General features: G+C 44.4%; 1 long non-coding RNA gene across 1 annotated transcript; it reads right to left on the minus strand.

Annotated features, from left to right (window-relative positions):
- Nucleotides 1-12,674: 12,674 nt before the first annotated feature.
- Nucleotides 12,675-14,042, minus strand: LOC146867811 (uncharacterized). Its single transcript, XR_014966142.1, has 2 exons — nucleotides 13,821-14,042; nucleotides 12,675-13,109 (listed from the first exon to the last, which is right to left on the minus strand). It is a non-coding gene; the product is annotated as an uncharacterized LOC146867811 (long non-coding RNA).
- Nucleotides 14,043-14,925: the final 883 nt, after the last annotated feature.

Here is a 14,925-nt window from a genome sequence, read left to right on the forward strand (position 1 = left end):
CATATTTTTAGCATATCCAACAGAAACGACAGAAAAATGGAAGAAGACAAACAAATAATTGATAATCGAGTTGCAAACAAGTGTCAGGAACAAACTCCAAGCTGCATTGATGAAACGTTAATTCATAAGCCTCCACAGGGATTTCCAGTCAATAAACTTTGCTCGAGTGGAGACAAAGGAAATCACACAGTACCTCAGGGAGCAGGTGATGGTCCGCGGCACATACTAGGGGCCCGATGAAAGAGATGTGGCCCTGCTCTGCCTCCTCCGGCCTCTGACCGGCACAGACCATCCCGCCCTTGGCCCGGGCACGCCCGCATGCGTCCCACGCTGCTGGAGCCCGCAATGATCTTTAAAGCACCTCCGGGCACTAGAGACTGACATTTGCGGCAGCAGCTGCGTTGGAGTCTCGGACTGGGGGTTCTGGTCCACCTCTGTGGCAGCAGGGCAGCAAGGCAGGCAATACAATGAAGACGGGCTTCCCGCTCTGCGGGAGCCCGCAATGTTTATTGAAACGCGTCCTGGCTCTAGAGACGGACGTTTGCAGCAGCACCTGCTTTGGAGGCTGGGACTGGTGGTTCTGGCCCCCCTCTGTGGCAGCAGGGAAGCAAGACAGGCAATACAATGAAGATGGGCTAGTAACATTAGCCACAGATAGCCTTTTACCATGCATGCCTTTACCACGGAAAATCGTGCTAAAGGAATGCGTGGTAAAGCAATTCGTGGTTAAGACGCAGTCGTTGTAGAAACCGCGTTGTAAAGGTAGGCGTTGTTGAGGAACTCGTTGTTCCGACATACAACCAAGGTTGGTAAATCCAAAACAACACAAGGCAGCCTAAGTTGCTTCCTTGCATTACTCTGTGCCGGGATGGCAATATATGGGTAGAGAGTGGGTGCTCCCACATATCCACCCATGCTTTTTGGTGCATTCCGAGATTTACCAAGACTAGTAAACCTGGGAATGTGTCACAATTGTACACCTTAATAATTGAGATACAACTAGGAGAAATATCTGTATTTCTCTTCATTGTTTCCTCTTTCTAAGTGTGCTGCATTCTGTAGCATGCTTAGAAAGAGGAACATGCCTCTGAGGTTTGTTTTTGTGCAGGAAGGTCTCCCTGCCTGCACAAAAACAATCCTTCCTGCAACGCAGGCATCCTTCCACCATGGGGCAAGGGTTCCTGCGTTGGTGCTAGGCAGCACATAGTGCAGCTGGGCAAGGACAGAGCAGAAATATTCTATATTGTATTCCTACCCTCTCCATTTCACACAGTGCAAGTGTCACATAATTATAAATCTGACCCTTAGTGTCTCGGTCTTTGTATTTAGCCCACAAATCAGCACTTTTTAGAAATGTTTGTATATAAATCTAGATGACCCATAAAAACAGCAAAATCAGCTGCAAGTTTTTCCAGTCCATTAGTAGTATACAAAAGTAAAATGACCTCATCTGCATAAAGAACCACCTAGCTAGCCTTATGACCGATGTGAAGCATTTCCCTCGGAGAGTAATTAAGGGCTAAGTTCATTGATACACAGAATGAATAACATTGGGGCCAAAATACAATGCTTAATTTAAAAGAAATGGAACATTCGCTACATTCTACAAATCTAGCAGTGGCAGAAGTTGGTATGTAAATAGTGGAGAAAGTTATTAAGTGATATGTCAAGACCCATAGACAATAACATCTGTTTTAACATTGACCTTTAAACAAAATAAATTAATAGGTCCAGAATTATGGTAATCTCGAATTAATGACTAACATGGTTCAAGAGGTTGGTCAAAAGGGGGCCTATTCTCTATGTTAGACTTAAACTGGTCCGTGACAACATTTTCTGGTACATAAACTTTACCAGACAGACTTTCTGAAATTGCATCCACCACATCCTCATGATCAAAGCTAAAGCAAGTACTAATGTTTAGGGACAAAAGAGAATATGGGGAACTGGAGCAGCCTATATTATCTTAAATAGGCTTATAGTGAGTAACTCACTGTTCAGCTGGTATGTGGTAAGCTAAAAAAGTTCCAGGGCCCTCACCCAAAAAAAGTGAAAAATCTTTAAATCTGCTATCCTGTTCAAGCTGCATCAAAGCATTTGATCTAATAATACCCCTTATTTATTTTAGGGCAGGCTAATAAGCTGCTCTGCACGAAGCGTTCCTAACTTTACATTGGGACCAGCCCGAAGACACCAATTGGCTGCAGAACATACAGGGTGAAACCATTTATGAGTGGGCTGTTGAGTAAAATGAACAGATCTAGATAGGGATTTCGAAAGAAAAGCTCAGAGACTTAAAATACTTAAAACAGAATAATAGCTTAACCCCTTCAGTGCCCATGACGAGATGGTCTCGTCATGGGCCGCGGTTGCGCTGTGCCCATGACGAGACCATCTCGTCATGAACTCCGCCCGCTAATAGAAAGCCCGGCACAGGGCGGGGAAATGGCGTGGCACACAAGGGGTTAAAGAAGACAGGAAAACAAACATCAAAACAATCACAAGTAGAACCCGATAAAATTGTTAAAAAGCTATTCGGATCCAGAAGACAGCAGTTGATTCTCAACTCACTGTCCCTAACCTGACGCAGTAACGGCCGCTACGGAACAAGTGTGGTGGGGTGGGGTAAGGGACTTATTTTTAACTGCTGGCTGCCGCCTCTCCTCTGTCCTCCGTCTTCGCCTTCTTCCTGTCCCTGCTGGCGGCAGCAGGAAGCACCTGGGCAGACAGTCTCCCCTGAGCAACGCTGCAATGCAGCATTGATGATTTGTCTGAGCGCCGTGGATCGGCACTTAGACTGGAACACAGAGCCTTTGCATGTTCATCACCAGGCTGTGTAATGAAGTCTGGTAGGAACACGCAAAGTGCACATGAACTGTTTGGTCGGCACAAGAGGGCCAGCCAAACAGTTCATGCACACTTAGGGAGTCCACACCACTCCTCCCCTGCTCTGGTCAGCCCCTCCTGCCCCACCAGTGACTGCAATAGGGAAAATAAAATGATAATACCGATACGTTCTTATCATTTTGTTTTTCCTTTTGAACCGTGGGGCAACACTCCTCTGCCTTAGCAGAGGATCTGCCACTGACTAGACAGACTTAGAGGCAATATTACAAAGTTGTGGCCAGGCAAACACATTTAAACGAGAAGTGGATTTGGATTATGGTCACAATAATAGCTTACCAGTAGAGAATAATTAAGAAAAAAAGTAGTCAGACCATTGGATACAAAAATGCAATCTATGATAAATCGAAGAAGGGCCTCTATCTGTAAAAGCTGGAATGCTCACATGATCAGAATTAAACAATTCATGTAAATTAAAGAGATCAATTATTAGGCAATACAATAAATCTCCACATAATTCAGCAGATAAGAACAATTCATGCAAAGAGAAGGGATTAGGAAGAGGTCAATTAGAGCCAATCTTGGCAAAGAAATTACCACCCAAAATCACAGCTATAGTAGGTGAGGGGTGGTCAACAAGAGACATAGGGCAGTTGTACACCATTATAAACAGCGTCTAAAAATTAGTAAAGTTGCATAGTGAAAACAAATCATTGTAAAAAATAAACAAATAGAACTGAATTTTCTTTTTCTAAGAAGGAGGATATTGATAGGGGCAGATGCTAAGGAACACTGACAGAGCATTTAACAGATACCCTGAACCAAGTTTAAAGTCTACCATGCAAAGACATTGATAGAGAAGCTGACAAACAATGACAGACAAACCTCTCACATACAACATCAATATATGGCCTATGGTTCTTGAAACATAACAATGTCAAAATCTCTTGCATAAGGCACCCAACTGACTAGATTTAGGGGGCGATTACGATGCGGTCGAAAACGGATCCGACCGTCGGTCGGAGCCATTCCGACAGCTTCGACATGTCCCATCCGGATTCTTTTCTGACCGACCAATTATGATGTGGTCGTTCGGAAAGGAATACAAACGAGCTTTCCGAATGGCTTCCGACGAGCTTGGAGAGCCATTCGGACCTGTAATCCCAAGGGTTCCTCTTTTCGCCCGAGGGATTATGATGGCAGATTCCCACAGCCTTTCTGTGCCGGCCTTTCCAACACAGAAAGGCTGTGGGAATCGGACTTTGGGCGCCCCCAGCAGGGCCCCCATGGGTGCAAGACCTCCGGATGGCAGCCTAGGGGCAGACACCTCAACGAACTGCACTTCTGCTCTTTACAATGAGAGCATGCATTCAATTCAGAATGCATGCTCCCATTGTAAAGAATAGGATTGCCACCAAACAGTGTTCGGTCGCATCCTACTTGCTGGTTTGGGACCTCCGATAGGAGGTCAGTCGGTCCCACTTCCAGATCAATGTCAGGTGGACTCAGGTCCGTCCGACATTGAAATTGGCCCCTTAGTTGGAAGCTAATCCATTTATATTCCAACTGACAAGACACACCAGACAAGCGAATCTCACAGAAAACTCATAACAAGGAAGAGTACTATGGGTGAGGACATTCTCCCTGATGGGAATGATCCAGGAATCCATATTGGAAGCAGAACAGATTTTGTTGCATATGCTAAGAAGGCAGTTGTGTCTACACAATCAAGAGCTGCGAAGTAGTTGTCAGTAGGTACAATGGAAACTAATGAGGAATCAATGCTCTAATGTGCTAGATGTTTGGATTATATGTGACAATAGCATTGATTCCTAATGATGAAGAGTAGGGTTTGTTAAAAAAAAAAGCCCAGTGGAGAAACCTTAACTGAATCATTAAAAGTGTCCCGAAAGCTATAAATTTAGGGAGAATATCTCTTACATCAGCAGGAATTATAAAGGTAACAACCACACAAAACCTATGGACAGATTTTGGGTGATAAGCAGACCCAGGGAATGTGTCTCACAAGTAAAACCCTATCATAGACAGAAAAATTGAAATTGATTTTAGTGGACAACCAGTGTATCACTTTATTTTTTGAGTTTAGAGATGGTTTTGGTAGTATTTGGGGGGGAAAACAGAGGCATTGGTCAGAACTGTGACAAAAGGATAAACTTCAGGATGAAGACGCAGAGTCGAAGGTGGAGAAATAAATACATTGGATGAACCTGTGACATGGCTAGTAGAAGTAATAAATTGGAGGCTGTCTGTTGGCTGCCATGCCTAGAAGATTCAATGGCATGGATATTGTCAGAGGAATAGCAAGGAACAGGTGCAGAAGGCACAGGTTAAAGAAGTACCAGTATTAGGCGCATGAGTGCCTAGTATAGCACTACTGGAATGAGAGAAATTAGGTGAACCAACATTAATAGAACGTGATTGAGAAACTAAAGTAGTGGTAGGACGGCAAAACGGTTTGCTTAAGGCTTGTTTAATACAATACAGCCTACCTTCAACTATCTTAGAATGTGAATCAATCACAAAAGAAATTTCTCAAAATGCTCTCTAAAAGATGTTTTATTACAGGGCTGACAGTGACTCTTCTTACGGATTTTAAGGGCAAACAGGGGCTTTTGAAGCGTGAGTAAGACAATTTTTTCTTGAGATTGGCAGTAGGGCTAGGAAGTTGAGAAGCATTAACCTCATTGTTTTCAGGATGTGGTTCTGAGGCGTGGGTCATGCCCGTTGTAAGTATTGCAACTGAGAATGTAGAGGGAAAGAGGTAAACATTTGGGAGCCCCTCAACCACTAGATGCTTTTTCACCGGTTCAATTTCTTTGGAGATTACACCAATTGGATGCTGAATAAAAAAGTCAATTGTGGAGTGAGAGAGACCATTATTAACCAGTCTAGAGTTACCGGGAGTCTTACGCTTCCCCATTGAAAAGGAGAAAGCTGAAAGAGAAGACAATAGAGGGGTGGCCCGGGCCAGCCACCACTCCTTCCCACTTTCAGGGTCCCCAGCAGCAGCATAGCCTGGAGGTGTAGTTCTTGGCTCCCTCCCAGGCAGAATCCTGGAAAACACCAATAGCATCTCAATAATGGTGGCTTCTGCAGCGCCGGCCTTAGTGCTGGTGGTGCCCAGTGTGAAAATCTTTTTGGCACCCCCACACCTCCAATGACCTCCTTCTTCGTGGATACCCTTACTACCACACTCCAACAGTGCCCCTCGCCTCTTCATGGCCTCTCTCTCACATGCATTTCATTTGTTTTATAGCACTACTCTTACCAGTGTAGGGGGTCAAAGCACTTTGCATCACTCACACATTATACAGAGATAATGAATAATATGTGTGTTATTCAGTCTATAGGAAATATTACATAAGACAGTGAGGATAAAAAAGGTTTAGGAATCACGTGTCATCCATACTACTAGATGATATATTTTAAGAGTGCTTGATCTCAAGAAGCACCTACTCAGATTTAAAACGTACCAGAGTAGTTGGTATGTTTTAAATTTGAACGAGAAGTGGATTTGGATTATGGTCGCAATAATAGCTCACCTGTAGAGAATAATCAAGAAAAAAAGTAGTCAGCCCATTGGATACAAAAATGCAATCTGTAATAAATCGAAGAAGGGTCTCTACCTGGAAAAGCTGGAATGCTCACATGATCAGAATTAAACAATTCATGTAAAATAGCAAGATTAATTATTAGGCAATACAATAAATCTCCACATAATTCAGCAGATAAGAAACATTCATGCAAAGAGAAGGAATTAGGAAGAGGTCAATTAGAGCCAATCTTGGCAAAGAAATCACCACCCAAAATCACAGATATAGTAGGTGAGGGGTGGTCAACAAGAGACATAGGGCAGTTGTACACCATTATAAACAGCGTATTAAAAATTAGTACAGTTGCATAGTGAAAAAAAATCATTGTAAAAAATAAACAAATAGAACTGATTTATTTTCACCAAGAAGGAGTATATTGATAGGGGCAGGTGCTAAGGAACACTGACAGAGCATTTAACAGATACCCTGAACCAAGTTTAAAGTCTACCATGCAAAGACATTGATAGAGAAGCTGTCAAACAATGACAGACAAACCTCTCACATACAACATCAATATATGGCCTATGGCTTTACTAATAAGAATGTGTTTCTACCCAAATGAACCCTTTTTTACAACTGTAGGATAATGAACTAACCTATACCATGCAGCTTGCATGGAGCTCTATGATGGGAGTTTATGGCTTGGTGTGCTATTTTAGGATTCTACATTTTGTACTGCAAGTAACGAAAGGATCGCCATGAGAAAAGCACTAACCCATCATGTTTTCCACATATAGTACAGTTCTGTGATCTGCATGGTACACGTTCTTTGCGCCAGGCAAATTAACCCTCTGTGCTACTTTATGATGAGTCAAAACTGCCATCAGAAAAAACTCAAATCTCTGTCCATCTGGAACATTAATCACCAGAGTTATCTTTACATTATTATTGGTGCCTGAAAACTGTTGGGCACACAAGCAATTTTGCATCAGGTGCTTTTAAACTCATAGTTTATTTCCAAAAACAGTGCCCTAAAGCTGTCCTGGGCTTCTGCTCAGGTTAAAATGTTTTCTATAGTTTTTTTTTGTCATACCACATACGAAAGAGCAGTGCAAGCTTCGCTAACATCTACTTGGTTTCCTGGTTACTCTATTCAAATTTTTGTAACCCTGAAATGCAGTATCCCAGAAATCACTTTGCTTCTGATTATCTCTGATACTGACCAATATTACTTTGGTCTCAACAAAAATGATGCTGTGTTTTTTTGTGCTGTTTTATAGAGCACCGTCTCATTCATTGAGGCTAACTGGCAATAGCTAACAACAGCTTGTATCAGAAATGCTTTTTTTCACCAAAAGTGCTCTAATTTCTCCAAATACAAAGGAGTGGGATTCTGAAATTAACCCATAATAAATAAAGTCTCTCTCTTTCGCCACAGTTGGCCTTCCTAGATTTGTTTAGCCAAAAGGGCACACAAAAAGCAAATCCAAGAGTCCTCCTTGGACTGTAATGATTTGCATTGCTAATTGGAGTTCAGCGAACCTCTGAAGTAACTTTATAGAGAAAAATTATGTATTCATTTCCAGCTCCACTGGATTTGGGGCATATGTGCAACGGAATTATGGAGCACAGTGTTACGCCACAATTGGTAATGCTGCGCTCGACACTCTGGAAACACAGGGATGCGCCGTACTTACAATAATACGTATCATAGTGCAAGGGTGCCTGCATTGCGGGGAATGATTGTTCATGTGCAGGAAGGTGTTCTTTCCTGCAGATGAACAATCAATAATGGCGATTTGTAACTTCAATGTGTGCTGCAGAAGTTGCAACTCATCATTTTCTAATGACCGTTTATGTGCAGGAAGGGACCCGTTCCTGCACATGAACAATCACTAATGGCGATTTGCTCATAGCAGCAGCAAAAAAGAGGAGAAATGTATAATTTCTCCTTGTTGTGCCAGGTTAAGACCAGGTTTTTCCTGGTCTTATTTTTGGTGCGGCTCCATGTTTATTCCACCCTTGTAGCATCAAAAAGCAATGGGTGTTGCGGCGGAACACCCACTGCCCGCCCCTTTCACGCTAAGGGCTCGATTCCGATCTTGCTCGGAAGGCCTCCAGATGGGTTCCGGAACGAGCAAATCCAATTTGGAGCCTATGTTTCCGACCGAATTGTCCCCCATTCCGAATGACCAAGTTCGATGCGAAGATCTCGTCCTCGCGGACCGAATCGTTTCCGAACCCGATCCTGTCAGTCCGACTCGTGTGCAGCCAATTCGTGCCGCGCAATGGAGCCGGCTTCCGAACGAGCTAGTAGGTTGCACGATTCGGACAGCCGACTTCGGGGGCCGTAACAGGCCCCCCTTCACCCGGGGCCCACCAAATCGGTCGCACGGTGGTACCCATGGGTCCCCCCTTTTCATGCAGGCACAGTGTGGCGGGCGCCATGGGGTGCAGGTGAAAGAAATATACATGAGCAGTGCTAGTTTTTGACAGGCTCGGCTTTAACATATATTTCTCAGTACTAACAGTATTTGCTAAAGCAAGCTGGTGGTGATGTATTGGCACTGAGCCCGGCATATGGTGGAACTGAGAGTTTGCTTTGTGCGAGCACATGGGGTCAGGAACGAGTCTGTCACTGCCTGCAGCAGCTGGTCTGGCTGCAGAGGGGTGGGGGAGGGGGATTGGGTGGCGGGGACGGACAGATGACAAAAAAACAAAAAAAGAAAAGAATGTACCTGCTCCTCGCTGATCGCTGCTCTTCTCCTTCCTGCTGTGTACGTGCTGAGGCTCCCAGACTCCCCACAGCCAATCCCAGTGCTTCTCTCTCTCATGCTGGTACCAGCATGAGAGAAGCACTGCGATTGGCTTGAGAGGGCGTGTTTTCTACTCCAAAGGGGACTGGGTGCCTATGCCTGCTGTTCTCTCCACTTTGCAATGCAGCTCGGGTTGGGGAGATGTCAATGTGCATGACGGTTTGGCCGTCCTAAGACGGCCGCCAAACCATCATGCGCACTGACAGCAGTGCTGCCCAGCACTCCCCTTCCGTGCCTGTCATGGCAAGGCCCCGCCCCCAAAGACTCAGCTCCATCCAGAGGAAAAATAAAATGATAATAATTCTGTATTATTATCAATTTATTTTTATTTTCCTCAGCTGCCAGGGGGCGGTTGACACTCCTTGGCCATAGCAGAGGAGCTGCCGCTGGTCACTGCTCTGAATTCAGACTTTCCACAGGGAAGAGGGACGGGGGATGGAAGACATTTGCAGGGCTACTCCGGGTAGCTGATGGTGAAATGGGCATGCACCTGCATCTCATCACATCCAATTTGACACAAGCCCCATCTCAGCTCTGTGTTGGTTCAATATACTGTCCTATTTTGCAGTCTTCAAACCTTGTTTTCCTGCTGCTGCTTGTTCTGCTCAGCTGTTCATTGAACCAGCATGTGTTGCTCACAGACTTAAGAGCACGGGTGTCCAACATAGGTTCATGAGAGCTGAAGCCATGCTAGATTTTTAGGATAACTGTTACATATGTAAATAAGTTTCATTTTATGTAAATGTACCTTATGAAAATATTCTGAAAATCTCGCAAGGATCCAGCCCTTGTGCACCAAAATTGGACACCACTGCTTTAAGAGAAGAGGAATCCAGAAAAGCTAGCTCAACCTCGAGTCAGACTCCACAGGAAAGGCCTCAGGTTAGCGCCAGAGACTAGCTAGAAGATTGTAAAATCTGAATACTCTCACAGAGACATTCATTTGAATACTCTTTAGGTCTCGCCTGACCCAGCGCATGCTCTGGTCTGGCGAAACCTATTGAGAGGGCTCCAAAAAGTGCTACCACGGGGGGCTGGGGGGGGTACGGCGCGTATGTGGGCACATGTCTCCATGGTTGCAATGGGAGTTCGGTGCAGACGGTGTTTTTTCCATACGGTTGTGACATCGGACGCACGGGATGGATCGTTCTTGCGCGGTCGGACTTCACTTTTCACGTTTGTACGGTAAATCGTTATTCTCAGATTGCGAAGAAGGGTTCCTTTGGGAAGTAATAAAGATTTATTAGTACATACAACCTTGATCAGTGTGTTAAGTTTTATAACCTGAATTTATGTTTTGCCGACCATTCACTCTTAACATATAATGTCTACAAGCAAGGATGATATGTGATTACTACATTTGGTAGCCCTCATTGTCTTATGTAACATTTCCTGTACATTGATTTACACACTTGCATGATTTATTGTACTCTGTGTGTGATGCAAAGTGCTATGACACCCTACATTAGGTTGAGTAACGCTATAAAAGAATTATATGAAAAATAAATTAGTAGGTTCCTTTTACATCGTTATTTGCGTAATTGTTATTACACAAAGATAAATTGTGCATTCTTACAGTGCATGCACATCTCTTATATGTGGGTATGATAACAGTAAAAAACCTTTCACCAAGTCATGGCGCCTTTCTTTTTCTTTCATTCCATGGTCATATAAGTGTGATACGCCATATCCCTTCTTGGCTCCCAACCACAATAATACTTAAACAAAAGGAGAGCTAATGGCCCTTTAAATCAGGCTTTTGTTTTAGGCCTGGCTGGAAGTGAAATCAAGAAAACTACCTCGCCACCTGCACGTTGCCGCCCCGTGGAGACAATGTGCAGACACGGGTGAAGTATGTCCCAGTGTTAGGAAATAAGATCAGGGCAAATTCTGCATATTTCCCCTACTTTCCAGCACAGGTGCTAATGCCAGAATTGCGGAGAAAAGCTTCAGTACCTAGTGCCATATGAACTCTGAGGACCTGATTTGCAAAGATAAACTTAGTCCTTAAAACTAAGTTTACACCTGAAATCTAAGTTTAGTTTGGACTTCAGGATTATACGTAGGGACTGATGCACACAAATAAACTAACACTTTTGTGTAAGTTTACAATTGTTTGCTATTCACAAAGTAGAATCTTTACAAGTGTGGAGTCGCCTCACATAAAAAACTGGGTCCTTTGATGTGTGGATCCTGTACACTTATAAAGATACTATACTTAAATTCCTTTGCGAATGGCAAACAATCATAAACTTACACAGAAGTGTAGGTTTACTTTTGTGAATCCGGGCCTAAATTTAGCCTTGAAGTCTAAACTAAATTTAGACTTCAGGTCTAAACTTAGATGTCATGTTTAAACACAGACTCTTTCGCAAACTTGCCCTGAATCCAATCGGGTATCAGAGCACTTTACATAGCACCAGTTATGTTACATTAGGACACACATTCATTCTTTGTTAGGCACGGGGAGATTAACAGGCACATGCATCAAAAAGAGAGTTTGCGAGTCCTTATTTGCGAATTTTAAGGAATCGCAAATAAAGACTCGCAAAACACGATGCAACAAAAACATTGCGAGAATATTGCGAATCGCTAAAAATCGCTAAATAAATTGCGATTTCGGCATTTGCGAACTCGCTATTAGCGATTTCGCAATTAGCGAAATCGCTAATACCGAAGTCGCTTTTTGATGCATCCTGATGACATCACAACCAGGAAGTGAGCAGCACCAGCCTCATTTCCAGTGCACAGTGTCAGGGAGAGGAGGGAGCTGGCTCTGGGAGCAGAACAGGAGTGTGACAGAGACAGAAGAGAAACTTGTGATATCAAATGGAAGCCTCACAAACAGCAGAGGAGAGCCAAACAGGCAGGAAACGCAAAATTAAATTTGCAGAAAAAGAAATTGACACCCTCATTGAGGGAGTAGTCCACAGCCATGACAAGCTGTTTGGAAAGGCATCATTGAAAGTGGCAGAGCAGGAGAAAAGGAAAATCTGGCTCCGGATCCAAAACAGGGTCAATGCCATTGGGGTGACACACCGCACCATTGAAGAACTCAAAAAACGATGGTACGACTTGCGCAGTCGGGCTAAGGTGCGCATAGCTGACCGCCTGAAGGAGGCAAAGAAGACAGGAGGGGGAACACCAACAGACACTGGGAACACTCCCATGGAGGACTTGATTGAATCCACCATCCAGCCAGAAGCTGTTGTTGGTGTGACCCAGCTGGACACGTCCGGAGCAGCAAACACATCTGAAGGTAAGATGAATGTATGTTTTCTTAGTGTTACAAAATGTAAAGGTAGAACTCGACCACAGTACAGCCCAAGTGCAGACCCTGAACATCCAGTACACAATGCGTTCAGTAGGTGAGGGGCATTATGGGAGATGTAGTCAGGTCAAGCAGTTAAAATGTCAAATCTCAGAGTAACAACCCAAAAAAGCTTAATAGAGTATAAAATCATTTACAAAGGCAGATATTTATTACTGTGCAATTAATATCACAGACATGAAATAATACAGTGTTGCACTGTTTCACCTCACAGATGCGCAACGTGTAGAAGATGTGGATAGCGATTCCCCAGACATGCAGGACACCAGCGCAGGTGAACAGATGGACACACCTGTGGTGCAAATAAATCCCTCACGTCCAACAAAGTCACGCAGGGCTACTGTTCCATCCCTAGTCACCATGGAGTGTGAAGATGATGAGGCTGATGCAACACCAGGTGGCAGCCATGGCCAGACAACTTCCATCACAAAAACACAACCACAGGTCCCCAGAACTAATCACAGAGCCCGGCGTAGGAGAGGAAGAGCACTCAGGACACAGCAGGAGGAGCAACCAAGTGATGTCTGGGGTGGTCTTGAGGGACAGATGCTCCGTATGCAGCGCCTGCAGACAAAAAACACACGATTAGTACAATTGCAAGTTGGCAAGATGGCTAGCAACATAGCAGTACTGTCAGAAAGTGTGCAGCAACTGAGCAAGGTGATGCATGAGGGAAATGTATCCCAGAAGAGACAGCATCGTCAACTAATGCTGCAATTGAAAATGTTTGCTAAATCAAACAATAGATTGGCCACGACAACTGCACTGCTGGCGCGTAGGTCTGTGACCATGCAAACTGAAATGTGCCATTGGAGCGGCGATGTGGCTAAAGCACTGGACCAGGTCACCAATGCAGTTGATTTGCTAAATGCTTCCACAATTGCGGCCAACAATTCGACGCCCGAAGAGGGTAGTGAGGGTGGCTCAAGCCTAAGTAGTGTGGCAGTTCCAGTCCGCACTGCAGGAAGACGCAACACACGCAGCAGTACCCCCGCCGCTTCCAACATAACGGATGACAATGCTGGGTCTGACAGGCGTCTGGGTGTTCGTGGGAAAAAGCGCTAGACTGGCATGTACAAGTGCATTCCACTATGGTGACGTAACCATTTATTTGGATTTGACTTTTCACAGACTGACAAGTGAATTGACATTTGCAAACCACTTATGTCCATTGCACTGGTCAGATTACAAGTGTGCTTGAACACTCATGGCAATTTTATTTAATTAAAGAATACTTTGATAGCAATAGTCAGTTTCTGTGTCATCATTACTCACCTCAGAAATAATTTTGTGTGATGTCAAATCTTCTCCTACGCCCTTCTGCTGCGCCTGCCCCTTGTGCTGCATGGTGTTGTGGCACTTGCTGGTTCCCATCCTCCGAATCGCTGTCAGACACCTCGATGTCCATTCCTCCCCTTGTCGCTATGTTGTGCAGCATGGCACATGCCGCTACTATCTTGCAGCATTGTTCAGGGTTGTACTTCAGTGCTCCACCGGTCTTATGTAGACATCTGAATCGGCTCTTCAACAGCCCAAATGTGCGCTCTATGATGTTCCTTGTCGAAATATGTGCTGCATTGTACCTCTGTTGATTGGCAGTTGTGGGATTGAGGTAAGGCGTCATTAGGTAATTACGCAAGGCGTATGCGCTGTCACCTACATGTAATGGAGCAAAGAGTCAGTGGCAGCTTCACATTGACATACGTACAATGACAGTGATAAACTATAACACATATTTACCAAGCAGATGTCCCTCTCCAAATTCTCCCCTGACAAGACGGGTGTGTATGCCACTTTGCCTGAAGATATAAGAGTCATGTGCACTCCCTGGAAATTGCGCAACAATGTCAGTGATAATGTTTTTGGCATTGCAAACGACCTGAATATTGAGGGAATGGTAACATTTCCTATTTCTATATATATATTCCTGTGTTGCAGGGGGACATATTGCAACGTGGGTGCAATCAATACAACCCAAAACATGTGGGAAACGAGCTATCTGGTAGAACTCCTGTTTGGTTTTTGCAAGGTCAAGCGCGGTGGTAGGGAACTTGATATGAGACCCGATCACGGCCATCATGGCATCAAGGAATGCTTTCAATATTCTTGAAAGTGCGCTTTGTGACACACCTCCCGCAACAGCAATGACCCCCTGAAAACTGCCTGACGCCAGAAGGTGTAGGCAACATAGGACCTGCACATGCGTTGGGATGGCATTGGTCCTACGTGTCTGTCGTTGCATTATGGGGTCCAATTCATTGATTAGATCATGGATCATTGCTGCATTGAGCCTATACTTGTCGTATATCTCATCCTCTTGCTGGCCTAGCAAAGTTATGCGGACTCTGAAGATGCGCTCATTCATTCGCCTCCGTCTCTG

The sequence above is a fragment of the Triturus cristatus genome, chromosome 1_2 (assembly GCF_964204655.1).
Source record: "Triturus cristatus chromosome 1_2, aTriCri1.1, whole genome shotgun sequence".
Classification (NCBI taxonomy): domain Eukaryota; kingdom Metazoa; phylum Chordata; class Amphibia; order Caudata; family Salamandridae; genus Triturus; species Triturus cristatus.